The sequence below is a fragment of the Mustela putorius genome, unplaced genomic scaffold, assembly GCF_011764305.1.
Source record: "Mustela putorius furo isolate JIRA1106 unplaced genomic scaffold, ASM1176430v1.1 tig00000095_pilon_pilon_pilon, whole genome shotgun sequence".
In the NCBI taxonomy this organism is placed as follows: Eukaryota; Metazoa; Chordata; class Mammalia; order Carnivora; family Mustelidae; genus Mustela; species Mustela putorius.
Window position 1 is genome coordinate 36,344,622 of NW_025421280.1, and position 11,700 is coordinate 36,356,321.

At 55.1% G+C, this 11,700-nt stretch overlaps 1 long non-coding RNA gene across 1 annotated transcript; it reads right to left on the reverse strand.

Annotated features, from left to right (window-relative positions):
* Positions 1-1,224: 1,224 nt before the first annotated feature.
* LOC106003680 lies at positions 1,225-2,743 on the reverse strand. Its single transcript, XR_001176314.2, has 2 exons — positions 2,660-2,743; positions 1,225-2,542 (listed from the first exon to the last, which is right to left on the reverse strand). It is a non-coding gene; the product is annotated as an uncharacterized LOC106003680 (long non-coding RNA).
* Between the last annotated feature and the right edge of the window lie 8,957 nt (positions 2,744-11,700).

Here is an 11,700-nt window from a genome sequence, read left to right on the forward strand (position 1 = left end):
ACCAAGAGCCAGAGGCTCAACCGGCTGCGCTACGCGGGCATCCCCCAACACTGATTATTATTGCTAGCTTGGGTTTCAGGCTCCAGACTCTTCTGGGGGCTCCAGCAAGCAGACTTCTCCATGCGGATCACCCCCTGCCCCATCTGAGACTGTAGGGTCAAGGCAGCGTTTTCAACCAGGGGCACTTCACACCCCCTCTCTCCCCAGGGGACCTCTGGCAATGTCTGGGGACATTTTTGGTGATCATGTCCTGGGAAGATGGTACTGGCTTCTGGTGGGTAGAATTCGGGGTGTTACCAAACACCCTACAGGGCCCAGGAGCTTCCCCAACACCAAGATAATCTGGACCCAAAGGCAAAGAGTATGGAGGTAGAAAAACTCGGGATTAAGAGCAGGTGCTCTGAGTCTCATCTCCTACTGCCTGGCCCAGGGCAGGTGGCTCTCCCCTCTGAACCTGCTTCCCCATCTGTCTGATGGGGATCATGGATAGTATCGCTTGCACAGGACTCTTGGGATTGTAAGCGGGTTAGGGATGGAGGGGGTTTAGGACATGACCTGGGTCCTAGCACGTGTTCAGTTAGTGTGGGACAGTTGCCACCGAGGAGTTATTATTAGTGACAGGAAGGATAATGGTGGCAGTGGCGGTCCATGTTGTCCACTGTTCTGACCTCTGATTTCTGAACTCCTGCCCGGAATAACCAGCCCCTGTTTGCCTGGACCCCGGTGACCCTACGGCCAAGCAGATTTACTTCTGATACCAGAACAGGAAGAGCTCAGCTTCCCACTGCTGGAGAGAATGTCCCGTCAGCACGTCCGCTCAGAGAGGCATGTGGATCTGAGCACTGGAGAAACAGAATTTGATATATTTTTTTTAAATTTTATTCTGACAGAAAGAGAACACAAGTAGGCAGAGAGGCAGGCAGGGAGAGGGAGGAGGAAGCAGGCTCCCCGCTGAGCAGAGAGCCCGATGCGATGCGGGGCTCGATCCCAGGACCCTGGGACTATGACCTAGAGCCGAAGGCAGAGGCTTTAACCCACTGAGCCACCCAGGCAGCCCCAGAATTTGATATTTCATAACCCATCTTAACCAGCCTTTACTTTGGGCCGTCATCGGCTATGGGGGAGAGAAAGCGTGATCGGAAGGGGTTCAGGCTCCTCTCTCCCACCTCGGGGTTGGCGGGGGTGGGTGGGTTAGGAGACAGATCAGGAGTCAGGCAGCCTGGGTTAGAATCTGGCTTTGCCATTTTTATTGGCTGTGTGACCTTGGGACAGCTATTTAACCTTTCTGAACACAGGGACAATAATAGTACCCACCTTACAAAGAGATCGTTATGAGAATACAGTGGCCAACGTGTATAAAGCCCTGAGACCAGGACTGAGTACCCTTCGAGTACACACATCGGTAAGATGGTGACGGTCCCTAGCGTGGCAGGTGACTGATCCAGGATCCCTCCCGCTTAGCGCTCCTGACATTTTGCTCTGGAGACGTCTTGGTTCTGGGGGGCTGTCCTATGCACTAGAGGGCGTTTAACAGCATCTCTGGCCTCTACCCGCCAGATGCCAAGAGCACCCCCAATTCTGAAAGCCAAAACCATCACCAGATGTTGCCCAATGTCCCCTGAGTGTGGGGTAGGGGCAGAATTGGTTGGGCGACAGCGACCGGCCTGATCCCCGGCTGTCTTCTGCCCACACTGGCAGCCACCGGCACGCGCTGCCTCCCTCCCAGCCCCCACTGTTCCCTGACTTGCAACCCCTTCCCCCCCTTTTTTTTTTAATGAGACAGTGTCTCTCGAAGACAGCAAAATTTAACTCACTGTCCTGGGCATGTACAGTTGCTTGGGGCTGATCCCTGATTCCAGTCCTCACCCATCTGTCCCCCACCTCGGGTCAGAAATAATACACAAGAGCGTCCATCACGGTCCACGGAGCGTCGCGTCCACTAAAGGCGAACTCCGGTCATTGGTCTTTCTGACGTCATCACATTGTGGGCTGACCATGCCCGTGATGTCCCTGTGATGGCTCCGTTGATGGGCCACAGTGGCTCCCCGGCATGGCCAGGGGGCTGGAGCAGGGGCGGGGTGGGGTGGGGTTTGAGGTCTTGGGTGAAGGGTTGGGGGGTTTGGTCTGAGAGCCAGGAGTGGGGGCAAGGAGCGGTGGCAACAGAGAAGGCTGAATCCCCTTTCCAGGCTCTTGGGGACATTTCTGGTCCCTAAGGTGGCATGCGAGGTCCCCAGGCCCGGCTTGTGTCCCTCTTGTCTCTGCCTTCCCTCCAGTCAAACTGACTCACTCTCTCTGCAGCTTGACCTCCCCCGTCGCCCCTCTGGGCTCTCACCGTGGGCATTTAATTGGGGCTTTGGATGCTCAGAGGACGTTCCGTGGAACCGTGGCCAGACCGGGGGATTAAGCAAAGCTCAGTGGGGTTGATCCGCGCAGGTCATCTCAGAGGTTTTCCTGTGCTCCTGTGTTTTGCTCAGCTTTCCAGAAGGTATCTGCCCCCTTGACATTTCTGGTCCTCTGAAGCCCTCTCGGGGTGCTCGGGTTCCTGGAAGAGATAAAGGAAACACCGCTTTAGCCCAAAGGGGAAAGTGGAATGGAAGAATTTCAGGCCGAGGCTCTTGGCCAAGTATCAAAGCTTTCTTCCTCCTCCTCTTCCCAGGACCTGGGCACTGAGAACAAGGCTGGTGTCCCACGGCTCTCTCTGGGGTGGCCCAGTGGGGTTGCAAACTCTGGGCAGCCAAATTAGGAGCTCAGAATGAGGCTGGAAGGGGCCGGGCTGGGCGGGACTGGGGGCTGGGCTGGTGGGAGGAACGGACAGATGCGGGGGATGGAGAGGCAGGATTCCTGGGCCCTGGACCTCTGGGGGTTCTTGAGGTGGGCGTGTCTTCTGGGAAAGCTTGTGGAGTCCCCTGGGATGAAGCCCAGAGTTTAGCTCAGGAGAGAAACATCTGATCACCCCTGGGGCCCCAGTCCAGGGTCACAGTGGGAAGCTGAAGTTTGGCCCTGATCTTCCGACAGTAAACATGGGCCGCCGGCCTGGCTTCCCCTCGGTCTAGCTGCCCGGCCTTGGCCCAGCCCCCTCCTGCGGTCTCCCAGCTTCCACCTCCTCTGTCCCGCCGTTCCAGCCTCCCCCAGCGCCTCTGGTTGTGGTGACCCCGGGGATGTGGTCACTCCAGGCCTCGGCCCCTGGGTGACCCTGATGGGCACAGGCTGTCAAGACCCAGGGAGGCGGAGGCAGATGGGGTCTGGCTGGCCTTGAGCTGGCTGCAGTGTGGTTGTTGTTATGACTGCTGTCCTTGGCATTGCCAGTGGGATGGGGAAACCAGAACAACATGGAGAAAGCAGAGGAAATGCATGGTCTCCAAGACACCTTGACCTCAGGCCCGTGACGGGGCTCCCAGGCTCGCCCCCTGCCATTCTCTCTCCTCATCCTCCTCCAGCTGCTCCAGCTGCACCTGCCTGTGCCATGGGGGGTCGGGGTGGGGTGGGGAGAGCGCTCCGAACTGCAGCCACTCGCATCTTCTCCGAACCACAGCTATTCCCCTCCCCTCGCTGTTCCTGGGACCAGCCCCCGACTGCGCTGCCTTGTCCTGGTCTCTGCTGGGAGTAGCTCTGCCAGTCTGAAGGGCAGGGCTGGTGGATTTGGGGGGACAGGAGTGGAGATGGTGCACCCAGGGGAGGGCACAGCGTGACAGAAGGGTGGAGGTGTGCCTGGAGGAAGGTGCCAAGCCCAGGCTGGCTGGTGCGGGGGGGCAGAGGGGGGGTAGTGGCTTCAGGGAGGTCGGCAAGAGGGAGCCATGGCAGGTTCTTGTTCGGCTTTCAATTGTGGTAGAATTACATAACACAAAACTTACCATTTTAGCCATTTTTTATAAAAGATTTTATTTATTTATTTGACACAGATCACAAGTAGGCAGAGAGGCAGGCAGAGAGAGAGGAGGCTCCATCCCAGGACGCCGGGATACTGACCTGAGCTGAAGGCAGATGTTTAACTGACTGAGCCACCCGGGTGCACCCCCACCCCCAACCATTCTTAAGTGTATGGCTCTTAAGTGACATTGAGTCATTCCCAATGTTGTGCAACCATGGCCACTGTCTGTCTCCTGAACTTGTTCATCTTCCCAAATAGAAACTCTGTCCCCATGAAGCCCTGAGTCCCCAGCCCCCCCCCCCAAACCTCCAGCTCCCTCCATCTCCTCTCGGTCTCTGTGGACGGGACTCCTCTGGGAGCCTCCTGGGAGTGGGGTCCAGTGGGATGGGTCCTCCTGGAACTTGTCTGACTTCTTTCACTTCACATATTTTCAAGGTTCATCCATGTCATAGCGTGCATCAGAGTGTTACTCTTTTTTCTCTCCCCCCAAAGATTTTTATTTATTTATGTGAGAGGGAAAGAGGGGAGGAGGAGGAGCCGAGGGAGAGGGGCAGGCCAGCTCCTCACTGAGCACAGAGCCTGGTGCGGGCTCGAGCCCGTGATCCGGTGACCTGAGCCGAAATTGCGAGTGGGATGCTTCACTGACGGAGCCCCCCAGGCGCCCCCAGAGTGCCACTGGTTTTAAGGCTGGGTAGCAGACGTTCCCTCGTCTGGACAGACCACATTTCTTGGATCCGTTCACCCATCAGTGGACATGGAGTTGTTACCACCTTTTTGTGAAGGGTGTGCTGTGAACCACCGTGTACACAACTACCTGTTGTGTACAAAAGTCCCCTTCGGGTAGATCCCCGGGCGTGGAGTGGCCGGGTCGTATGGTCGCTCCCAGCGCGGTGTTGGGCAGAACTGCCCAGCTGTTCTCTACAACAGCTTCACTTCCCACCAGCCGTGCGCCGGGCTCCGGTTTCTCCACATCCTCCCCAACACCGGGCAGGTTCCTTTTTTTTTTTTTTTCCCCTTTTTTTTTCTTTCTTTCTTTTTTTTTTTTTTTAAATAGCTCTCATAGTAGATGTGAAGTGGTTTGGGTTTGCATTTCCTTCATGATTTACAACGTTGTGCATCTTTTCCTGTGCTCGTTGGCCATGTGCACATCTTCTTTGGACAAATTCAAGTCTTTGGTCAAGTTTTGGATGGATTTCGTTGCTGTTGGATTATAGTTTATTATATATTCTGGATATTAACCCCTTATCAGACACATGATTTGCAAATATGTTATCCCATTCTATAGGCTGTCTTTTTTCTCTTTCTTTCTCTCCCCCTTCCTTCCTTACTTTTACTTCCTTCCTCCCTTCCTTCCTTCCTTCCCCCTTTCTTTCTTTTTTCAGCCTTTATTTATTTACTTTTCAGAGAGAGAGAGAGAGAGAGAACAGGCAGGGGGAGCGGCAGGCAGAGGGAGAGGGAGAAGCAGGCTCCTTGTTGCGCAGGGAGTCCGCTGAAGTGGGACTTGATCCCAGGACTCTGGGATCATGACCTGAGCCAAAGGAAGGCCCTTAACCAACTGAGCCACCCAGGTGTTCCTCTTTTTTTTTTTTTTCTTTAAAGATTTATGTGTTTATTTTAGAGAGCACAAGCAGGAGGGGCAGAGGGAGAGGGAGAGGGAATCTTAAGCAGACTGAGCCTGATGCAAGGCTCAGTCTCACAATCTTGAGACCATGACCTCAGCCCAAAGCAAGGGATGCTTAGCGGACAGAGCTACCCAGGTGCTCTGACTAACTTAATCTAAGTAAGCTCTATGCAGGGCCTGAGCTCGCCACCTGAGATCAAGATCACATGCTCCACCGACTGACCTAGCCAGGCTCCTCTCTCTTTGCTTGCTTTCTTTCTTTCTTTCTCCCCCACCCCTTTTGTAAAGATTTTATTTATATATATTCAGAGAGAGAGAGAGAGCGAGCGAGCACGCATGTGCGGGAAGATGGGCAGAGGGAGAGGGAGGGGGACCAGCAGACTCTTGCTGAGTGTAGAGCCTGCCACGGGGCTCGATCTCAGGACCCTGAGATCATGACCTGAGCTGAAACCAGGAGTCGATCACTTAATGGACTGAGCCACCCAGGTGCCCCTTTCATAGTGTCTTTTTTTTTTTTTTTAAGATTTTATTTATTTATTTGACAGACAGAGATCACAAGCAGGCAGAGAGGCAGGCAGAGAGAGAGAGAGGAGGAAGCAGGCTCCCTGCTGAGCAGAGAGCCCTATGTGGGACTCGATCCCAGGACCCTGAGGTCATGACCTGAGCTGAAGGCAGAGGCTTAACCCTCTGAGCCACCCAGGCGCCCTCATAGTGTCTTTTTGATGCAAAAATTCTTAACCTGATGAAGTCCATTTTATCTATTTTGTCTTTTGTTGACTGTGCTTTTGATGTTAAATGCATGAAATCCTGGCCAAGTTCAATGTTGAAGATTTCCCCTCATGTTTTAAGGGTCTTGTAGTTTTAGCTCTTAAGGCTAGGGTGGTTCTGCCACCTCTTACCAGCTCGTTTGTTGAGGGGCATTTGAGTTGTTTCCAAAATTTGGAAATTATCAGTACAGCAGCTATAAACATCTGTGTGCAGGTTTTTGTAGGAGCGTAGAGTTTTCATTTCTTCTGGATGAATATCTAGGAGTCCTGACTCTCTCTCGCCCCCCCCCCCCGCCAGCTTTGGAATATAATTTGCACACCATGTAATTCACCCACTTCAAGTGCACAATTCATACAGTTGGGCAACCATTCCCACTATCGAATTTTAGAGTATTTTCATCTCCATAGAGAGAAACCCCGTGCTTGCTAATAACTGCCTTCTATTCCCTGCCCCCTAGCTCTAGCTTTTCCACCTCTATAGATCTGCCTATTTTGAATATTTCATGTAAATGGAATCACAGGACATGTGACCTTCTGTGGCAGGCTTCTTTCACCACGCACAGCTTTTTGACATTTATCAACGTGTTGTAATGTGTATCAGTGTCTTCTTTTCATGGTTGGGTAGTGTTCTCTTGTATGTCTGTAACACACTTTGTCCATTCATCCGTTGATGGCCCTTGGCTTGTTTCTACCTTTGGCCGCTCTGAATAGTGCTGTGAACATTCCTGTACAAGTTTTTTTTTTTTTTTTTTTTTTTAATACTTGTTTTCAGTTGTTTTTGGTAGCTACCTAGGAGCGGAATTTCCAGGTCATATGGAAACTCTATGTTGAACATTTTGACACGGCCAAACAGGTTGGGGGCACCTGCAAACAGCTCTCACCACTTTGCATGCCCATCCGCAGTGTAGGAGGGTTACGACTTCTCCATATCCTTGCCAACACCTGTTATTGGACTTTTGGGCTCCAGCCATCCTAGTGGGTGTAAAGCGCTATCCCACTGAGCTTTTGATTTGCACTCTGAGGACTAGTGATGTTGAGCACCTTTTCATGATGGCTGTTTGTAGATCTTTGGAGAAGTGTCTGTTCAGGTCCTTTGCCCATTTTTTTATTTTTTTAAATTTGTAGATCTGGCTGGAATGAAGATTCTGGTTCCTCTTCTAGCCATTCTGACCGAAACCTCATCTAATTCCAATTCCTTCTCTTCCCCGCCCCCCTCCCCGCATCCTAGCCCCCCCCCCCCCCACCCTCACATGTCCCTGTGCACCCAGGGGACCAGAGTCTACCTCAATCTATGAAGGCTTCCTCATACTCCCATTGAACAGCAAAGAAAGACCTCGAGGACCCCTTCTCAACGCAGATCTGCACCCCGCTGGGCTCACCCTGGTAGACAAATAATGGGGGGCTAATGTGGGGACACGAATGGTCTCAACATTACAACAACTTTCAAACATACAGAGGAATGGGAAGAATTGTGCACCGGGCAGCCCACCAGTGAGCACGTTGCTATGTTCACGTTATCACGAAGCTCTCCAGCCATCCCTCCCTGCCCCTTTTCTTCCACCTGCCCGTCAGTGGTGTTTTCCATCAGTTTCCGTCACCCCCAGTATGCAACACTGCTACCTAGAGCTCAAGAGTTTCTGTTTCTTTGTTATTGGGGAGGGGGTGAAATTTCCCTGCTAGAAACAGACACATCTTCAGTGTATTTCTCCCTGTATTTTGAGACACCTGTGTAACTCTGTCTAGATCTGTCTGTCTCGATCAAGACAGAGAACATCAGCAGGATCCCCAGAGAGCGGGAGGTAGGCAGTTTTCAGTTAGCGATCTTGCCAGGTTATCTACTTGGATGGCCAAGTGTGTTTGATCACCTCGCCCTCAAATGGGATCCTACAAGTTTCCTGTTGCTCTCCCGTGAGTAGATGAGGGCCTGTTTCCATGCCAGCCCTCAGTGTCACGTCTCACTCCAACCCGCTTTTGATGGACATTGAGTTTAGCTCATGGTTTCTAGAAACCTGGCCATCGTGGGGGAGGAGTGAGGCAAGGAAGAGCTTTTCAGGATGAGGGAATTTCTAAGGCGGAGGGGGAAGAAGGCACGGCTGTGGAGAGCAAAGCCCACTGGTGGGCAAGGACTGCTCTCTGCCTGGTCCGCTCTCCCCTGGCTGTGTGAAGGCCAGCTCCTCCATCCTTCTGATCGGAGCCCACATGCCGCCTTCTCAAGAAGGTGACGGTCCCAGCCATAGGCGTCCGCCTTCTCTCTCACTGGTCTCCGTTTATTTCCTTTACAGCACTTACCTCCAACCGTCAGGATTACTTTTTGGCTCTAACTTGTGCCTCACACTCTGTTCTTCCACCCGAGGTGTTGCTTCCAGAGGGCAGAGGCCGTGAGTACCTTCTCTCCGCCCCGCCCCGGCCTTCCCCGCCCCGCCACACCTCCCCAGCTTCAATACCGGGTCTAAAACACAGTGAGAGTTTAACAAGTGTCTGTGCAGGGAACAGACGGTTCTGGGTGCTGGGGAATGGGGACCAGCACGGGTGTCCGGGAGCTCCGTACACGCTCTCCAAATAGAGGGGAGCTTGCGAGTCCCGGGTCTGAGTCCAGCAGACCGCCGCTCTTCTCCAAATCCACTCGGGCTTAAAGCAGGCTCTCCATCACCAGCTCGTTCAGCTCTGCTACTTCTGCTCCGGATGGACGGGGCTCAGGAGGGGGAACAGAGGGCTTCACGTACCCCAAAGCCTCTACTCTCCCCTCAGGGGTCAGTGAGGCTCACACTGCGCGCAGGAAGGCGGCGGGGACGCGAGGCTCGCACCTGCTCTACTTCCTCCTCCGCATCTCGCGCGCGTGGAGGCCCAGAAGCACCTGAGCTGGCAGGTAAGGCCCGCCAGCTCTTCCCCAGAGATGCAGGCCCTCCAGGCGCGGGGCGGGGAGGTGCTCTCGGGCTTGCAGGGTGTGCGCTCCCAGCGCTTCCTAGTGGAGCGCCCGCTCGGCGGCACCGGCCGGCTTCTCCAGCCACCGGACCGTGCCAGCACCCTGAGCAAGGCCTGCACCCCAGTTTCCTGGGAGGCCAGCCGAGGGAGAGGTCTGGGTTGGGGCGGGGACTGGGAGGGTGGCCGAGAGGCTGAGGGACTGAAGAGACCTACAGGGGCGCCAGGAACCCTGATGGCCCCGGGGAACCCGGCGTCTTCGCCAGTGGACGCCACGAGGCCGTGAGCCACCACATGCCTGGTACTAGAAAACCCAAGAGGAGGCGGGTCCGGAGGGCGGGGCCTGGGCGGGCGTGGGGGCGGGGCGAGGTGGCGGAGGGGCCATAGTGCGCCCTCCCAGGAGACAGGGGACCCCGCCTTCCAGGAGGCCTAGGAGGCGTGGGCTCCAGGGTTGGGGGTCCCCTCCCACAGCCTGGGCCATGCCTTGGTGCTGACTTTCTGCACCCGCCCAGGAAGCTGAGGGAGGCCCGGAGGGGGCGGGGCTCGGGCTGAGGGAGGAGCCTGAGGGTTCCCCCGGGGTTAAGGGAGATCGGAGGCAAAGGCGGGTGTGCGGTGAGGGGAGGCTGTTCTCTTCTGCAGCCTGAGCCGTGCCACGGTGCGCGGTACCTGGAAGCTGGAGAAGTGCGGGGCCGGGCTGGGGTGCAGGTGCCACTGGGTGGGGGAAGGGTCACGGAGACGGCGGGGACTGTCCCCAATAGTTGGCGCCACGCACCCTAGGGAGACTGAGAGCCGGGAGACGGGGAGGGGCTTCGCGTCGTTGTGCCCTTGGCCACGCCATGGACTCTCCCCAACCTTCCTTCCCCAGGGCTCCGCGCTGGACCTGGCCATCATCAGCCCAGACCCCAGGGCCCTCGAGCGGATACCCCGGTACCACCACAGCCCGACGCAAGAGAAGGATGAGCTCCCATTACCCCAGGGTGCAGACCAAGGCCTGGTTCCTGCCTGGGGTCTGGGGGCCTGGCGGGGGAGGGCTGGGGCCAGGAGCTTGGGGGCTATGCGTGCAGCAGAGGGACTGTGTGTGTCTGGGGCGAGTCTGCGCCCCTCCTTCTGGCTGCCGGGAATTGCCTGCGTTTACGAGTGTGTGCCCGTGTCCCAGTGGCTAGTCTCTGTGTGCCTTTGTCCCCCGATGTGTTCAGGGGAAAGGAGCACCGTGGTCGGAAGGACTGCAGAGTCAGGATGCCCGGCTGGGAGTCTGGCTTCTGCCACTTAAGACCCTGTGCCTTGGATGAGTTGCCCAGTTTTTCCCTGCCTCGGTGTCCTTGTTCCTTGTGGATACATTCATCCACCAAATATTTACCGAGCATCTGCAGTGTTCTAGGCACTAGCCCAGGCCTTGGAGGCCGCTGCAGTGAGCAAAAGTCGCAGATCCTGGCTCTGGTGAGCCAGGCCAACAATAAAGAAAGAATTGAGTACACAGTATGTCACGTGGTGGTGAGTGTGGTGTGTGTGTACATGGGAAGTTTTAGACTGAGAGGCCTTCCCGGGAAGTTGACCCTTGGATAGAGTCCTATGAGGTGAGGAGCGAGGACTTCAGTGGAGGAAGAGCATCAGCCCGTGCAAAGGTCCTGGGGTAGGGTCAGACCTGGCTTGATGGAGGCACAGGGAGGAGGCCTGGGGAGGTGAGTGGGGCTGGAGCACAGTGAGCTAAGGGGAGAGACAGAGGTGAGGGCAGGGAGGTGACTGGGCCAGAGCTGCAGGGCCTTATAGGCTGTGGGGCAGGGCTTGGCGGTTCCCCACGGAAGGGCGTGGAAGCAGCTCCCTCTAGCTTCATGGGGATTATAATAGCATTTACCCCAAGGATTTGTTATAGGAATTATATGAATTAATATGTGTAAAGTGATAATACAGTGTCTGGGGCTTACTAAACATACATGACATAGGTTATTATTATGTGTGGTAGACATGTGGGTCTTGGGGTGTGTTCCGAACTACAGCTGAGTGGGCTGGCTGCTAGCGGGGCGGCTGTTGTTGTGAAAGAGTCTCTCTAAAGCTATTTAAAAAACTCTGCTGGGTGTTTGAAAGCCCTGCTGGGGTTAGTGCTTTCTGGCTTGGACAGGCTCTTTTGTATAACAGATGTTATCCAGATGTCAGCTGGGGTCACTCGGGCCTCCGAGATTTGGCGCCTGCCTCTCTCCCACGACCTGTGGGAAGCCCAGTGCCCTCCCCGAGATGTCTGCAAATTCCCAGGGCCTCTGTTCCCATGGTTCCTTCTTGGCCTGAGCTGCTGCCCGATGAACCCTTGCTCTCACTCACCTAGCTTGGCCTGCCCTTTGGAGAAACTGTCCCGTGTTCCCGATTCCTCCAGACCACTGGCATGGGATCCTCGCCCACATACCCCACTGCCTGCAGGTCCTGTGTAAGGTGCTACGTCCTCCCTAAGATTCTGCTGTCCTGGCGGTTTTAATGTGGTCTGAGCTTCCGCGATGAGCTTTTGCAAGACTTTGCTTGACAAAAATTCCACCCTG